General features: G+C 43.1%; 1 protein-coding gene across 1 annotated transcript in view; it reads right to left on the minus strand.

The window, feature by feature from the left end:
• Gtf2h1 (general transcription factor IIH subunit 1) overlaps window positions 1-5,345 on the minus strand; it is a 44,975-nt gene extending 39,630 nt beyond the window's left edge. Inside the window, exon 1 of the mRNA XM_010615134.3 lies at window positions 5,094-5,345. The gene's annotated coding sequence lies outside the window, so the exon portion shown is untranslated. The remainder of the gene's footprint in view (window positions 1-5,093) is intronic.
• Between the last annotated feature and the right edge of the window lie 23 nt (window positions 5,346-5,368).

Raw genomic sequence — 5,368 nt, forward strand, 5'->3', positions numbered from 1 at the left:
AAAAAAAAAAAAAAAAAAAAAAAAAAACTACAACAAAACAACAACAACAACAAAAAACCCAGAGCTAAGTTATTAAATGCTGGGCACAAATTGCCTCAGCTAATTTGCATGGCAAACTTCTTTGTTCATCTGTATCACCTTTGTTAATTGTATAAAGACTAATTTTAGGAGGGTTAACAGAACCACTCTGGCTATCCTACAATGGTATCTGTGATTTCCAGATTTCTTGTCCTTGGGAGGCAGACGTGTTTTCCCAGTAGAACTTCGTAAGAGCCACAGAATATTTCATTTATGAACAATATTGTGATAGGCTGTATTTAAACAAATGTAGTCAATGAATATCTACAATTACTTAAAAGATTATTTTCTTTATGAAATCATCTGTCACTAGAATTCTTTAATCAGCAAAATCCTCTAGGAAAGGCACTAATTCATTTACAGTTAAAAATTTATTTGCCAGGGATGTAGCTCAGTGGCACAGTGCCTGCCTGGCAAGTGCAAAGTCCTGATTTCAACCCCCACCCCTTGCAGGTGCGCACGCGCGCGCGCACACACACACACACACACACACACACACACACGCAAAAGCCTAAATGGGGTGTGGTGGTGCACACTTGTAATCCCAGCATTCTAGGAGGCCGAGGCACAAGGACCGCAAGTTCTAGCCTAAATTAGGCAATTTAGTGACTGAGAGCCTGTCTCAAAGTATGTATTAAAATTTTTTCCCTGAATCTCTATGTATATATATCTTGCTCATATTCTTTTTTCCTTCCCATCAATTGGCTAAGTTTCACCCATTTTTTTCAATCTATTCTAAGCTTCAAAGTTAACTAGTTAAAGTCTCTTATTATTCTCTTTATAGCATTTACTACAACTGTAATTCATTTTTTATGTAATCCCCCCCCACCCCCGTAACAGGGATCAAACTCAGGATCCTGTGCTTTTGAGGCAGGTGTGGTGCCACTGAACTAAATCCCCAGCTCTGTGATTTTTAAATGTGTCTCCCGTGAAAGACTGAAAGCTTTATATAAGGGTGGGCAGAGGCCGCATGTGCTGTGTTCACTATAATATAGCACACAGCACAACAAAGTTGGTCCCTAGGAGTTGGCAGTAGGAAGAGTCCAGTAAATATCTGTGCCATCCATGTAAGATTTTTCTTTTCTTTTTTTTCCCCCAGTACCAGGGATTGAACTCAGAACCTTGTGCTCACAAGGCGGGTACAGAGACAGAGCTAAATCCTGGCCCTATGTAAGATTTCTATGGTTAAAAAGAATTCCTTCCTGGCAAGACACAAGAAACCCTTGCATATCTGTTCACAGCTACACTCCCAAAAGCACTGTGTCTCTCAGCATACAGATCAGAGTACCATTTCTCACACAGATCCCAATATGTTTTTTTTGTTTTTTGTTTTTGAGACAGGGTCTCACTATGTAGTTGAGATTGACCTGGAACTCACTACGTAGTCCAGGCTGGTCTCAAACTCACAGCGATCCTCCTGCCTCTGCCTCAGCCTCCCAAGTGCTGGGATTACAGGTGTGCGCCACCACGCCCTGCAGATCCCAGAATCTGGATCCTGACCTAAGGAAACAGGGACAGGAAGAGTTCAAAATGGCTGAGTAGAACCTTTAATTATTGCATCTTTACCTTTCCATCTAGACCTCCTTCTTCCTAAGGGCAGATAAATGGGGGGGGCAGCAAATGAGATATAAATTCCTCACTCCCCTTATCCTTTTATCTGCAAAATTAAAATGGAGATCCAGAATGCTGCTTGCCACTAGGCAATCCAAAAATGTTTTGTTTTTACATTTTAACGTTACAGGGAACAAGACCTCAGAAGTACATACAAAGTAACCCAAATATACAGTTTCACTGGCAAGGAAGATATTAAGGAGAATCCGATGGCAACCTAGAGCAAAATACTTTTTTATTTTTTCATCTTACAACAGTACAGAGGGAGGAAAGAGGGAAATGGCTGCTGTCCACTAATAAATACTGCATGCTGACAAGGGTGCGCTGCCAAACTCCAGGCAAGAATAATCAGTTGGTAATCAAAGTGGAGAAAAGTCAAACTATTAGATCAATGAGTGACAAGACAGGAAGAGACAAAGGAGGAAGAGTGTAAAGACAAGGTCTACGAGCACTATCTGTGAGGTAGGAATGGCAGCCAAAAATGTTAGGAAAGCTCAAGGGACACTGGTGGACATTCTGATGGGGAAAAAAGTGGAGAAGCAGGCTTTAAGATGAAATGATAAACCGGCAGAGGGAAGATAAACCTTCAGAGCAGTCAGTATGCAGTGAAGCATTCACAACTGAAGCTGGACAATTTACTTTGCTACTTTTAACCGAATCTTTGCCCTTTGAACCAATTTCCCTAGTATTTTTAAAGAGCCCTCTCTATGTTTGCTACAATTTTATTTTTACAGTTGCACTGAAATGTGTATCATGTGTTGCTAAAAGCTGACTACGGGTAGCAGACCATATGTCCTCCCCCCTCTTTTTAAAGACAGGGTCTTGTTCTGTAATTCAGGCTAGCCTTGAACTCAAAGCAATCCTTCTGTGTCAGTCTCCTGAGTGCTGGGATTACAGGCGTGTGCCCACCACACCTGACTTCCCTTTAACAATTAATTTAAATCGGACATGGTAGCGAACACCTGTGATCCAGTACTCTGGGCGTCTGAGGCAGGAGGATAGTAAGTCTAGGCCCAAGTTGGCAAATTAGTGACTTACTGAGAATCTGCCTCAAATAAAAAACTGAAGTGCCTAGGTTTAATCCCCAGTTACCCTCAACCACTCCACAAATAAAGCCTACTATGGAGCCTGGTATGGTGGTACATTCCTGTAATCCAAGCATGTGGGAGGGTGAGTTAGGAGGATCAAAAGTTCAAGGACAAAACAAACAAACAAACAAAACAAAAGTCAAGAACAGTCTGGGCAATTTAGAGAGACACATGTAACAATAACAAAAGGGATTCAGGCCTACCAATAGGGTACAAAGTTCTCTTGAGAGTCCAGACCTATAAGCCATTGGTCTGCTATAAGAAATTACCTTCCCTCTGTTGTGACTTTGTCAACTCAAGGGCTCTGGTTTTGGCTTTTAAAAATGTTAAGGACAGTCAAATACAGGGGAGTATGTCTGTAATTCCAGTTACTTGGGAGGGTGAGGCAGGAGGACAGCAAGTTTTCCATCTCCTCCGCAAAATAAATGACACTTTGTCTCAAAATAAAAAATGAAAAGGGGTGGGGAATATTAATTAGCTCAGTAGCAGATTGCTCTTGGGTTCAATCCAACTCACCCCCCCATTCCCACAATAAACAGAAAACAAAAATAGCACGCTCAAAAATTCTGGCTTAATAACCAAAGTCCAGATCTGTGGCTTTAAAACTGTGCTCAAGTGGGGCATGACGGTGCATGCGTAATCCCAGCAGGAGGCATGAGGATCACTGCGAGTTCAAGACCAGCCTGGGCTACCTAACACAACCCCATCTCAAAAAAAACAAAACAAAAAACAATCTGTGCTCTATAGAGATACCTCTATGATACAGAGGAGGCTGAGTGGGAGGTGTTTAGTTTTCCTAAACTCATTTCTATATGAGCATATTGTTTTACATACTGTACCAGGGTTCAAAGCAAAAATTGTTAATACTTTCTTTTCTCTTTCACACAGTACTAGATATTGAACCCAGAGCCTTTAATCTACATCTCCAGTGCCCTTAAAATTTTTTAAATTTTGAAATAGGGTCTCACTAAGTCACTAAATTGCCCAGGGGGGGCTTGAATTTGCAAGCCTTCAGTCTCTGCCCCCTAGAGTACTGGGATTACAGGTGCACATCACCACATTTGGCTTCTTTGAAACGTTTGGAAAGAGTCAGGCATGTGGTGCAAGCATGTATGCTATAATCCCAGCACTCTGGAGGCTGAGGCAGGAGAATCACAGGGAGGTGACCAGTGTGGCCCACAAAGTGAGCATAAAGCTAACATGGACTAAATAGTGAAACCCTGTCCCAAGGGGGGAAAAAAAAAATCACAAATCTGGATAATTACAATATTGCTTTGTACTTTAAGGGCAAGAAGTTACTGCAAGTTAATTTCAAACTACCCAGCTTTTTGTTGTTTTCACAGTGCTGGGGACAGAACACAGCACTTTGATATGTTAGGCAAGCTCTGTACTTCTGGGGTCTACATACCCAGCCCACAAACCACTGTTTTAGGTTTCTGAATTTTTTCCTTTATTTAAAAGGTTTTCTGGGCCGGGGATTTAGCTCACAAGCACAAGGTCCCAAGTTGATCCACCGTACTAAAAAAAAAAAAAAAGTTTTCTATCAGCATTGCGAATTGAATCCAGGGCCTTTGAACTACACCGTCTCCCCCATACTCCATAAATTTTCACACAAGGTCTGGCTAAGTTACTAAATTGTACAGGATAGGTTTGAATTTGTGGTCCTACTTGCCTTGGCCTTTCTGAGTCCAGCAAAAAATTCAGTTTTTGTATTTCCTCTTCCCATCCTTATTTTGACACTAAAGTGTATTTTAAGAGTCAAGTGTGCCACCACACTCAATTTAGCCTCCGAGAACCACGGAGAATTTATATAAAATAATTACACAGTCCATGTATTGACGGTCCATTTTCATTAATGACAATCATACCTGCTCAGGATTAAAACTGGGAGTGTGTGGACTGGCTCATGTCAGTAAGGCTTTCAAGAGCATTAAGACTGACAGGTAGAAGCAAAGGCAAGAGCTTTTCTTACAGTAACCAGAAGACTTAGCAGCACATTTCCTAACGGGAAGGGCTTCACCGCCTGGGGTCAGCCTTTGCTTCCTTCGTTTCTTAAGAGGCGAGTCTAATCCTGGCTTTGGGTTAACCTTTGAGTCCCTGCTCTCAGTGGAATGGCAGGATTCCTTTAGGCAAGCAGATCAGGAATCGGGTCGCCTCTTTCCGGCTTTGAGATAATAAGGGCAAACGAAGCGGCAAGCTTGGGCGTTGTGGAGGCTGTGACAGCAAAGCGGGCAAAAGGGAAAAATCTGAGCAGTCCCGCGACCCCCGGGCCTGTCAGCTCCTCACCGTCCACCCAACCCCATTATTTAAACTTACCAGGTGGAAGCTACAGCCTCCAGCAAGGAGTAACTAAGTTGGATCGGGTCGCGCTCCACTGCGCTTCTTACAGCCACTGCTGTAAAGACGCTGAAATCCAGCGGCTGTAGCCGTCGCCACCGCCTCTGTTACTTGGGGGTCTCGCCTCCATCGCTGGCTGCGAGGGATCTGAGGGCACGTGACCGGAAGTACTAAGGCGGAGCTTGCAAGACACCTGACCTCAGAGCGCGGCCGCCATGACACCTTCCGCTCTTTCCCTCCCTCCCTCCCCCACC

This window comes from Fukomys damarensis, unplaced genomic scaffold (assembly GCF_012274545.1).
Source record: "Fukomys damarensis isolate Sample0158 unplaced genomic scaffold, DMR_v1.0_HiC HiC_scaffold_16, whole genome shotgun sequence".
In the NCBI taxonomy this organism is placed as follows: domain Eukaryota; kingdom Metazoa; phylum Chordata; class Mammalia; order Rodentia; family Bathyergidae; genus Fukomys; species Fukomys damarensis.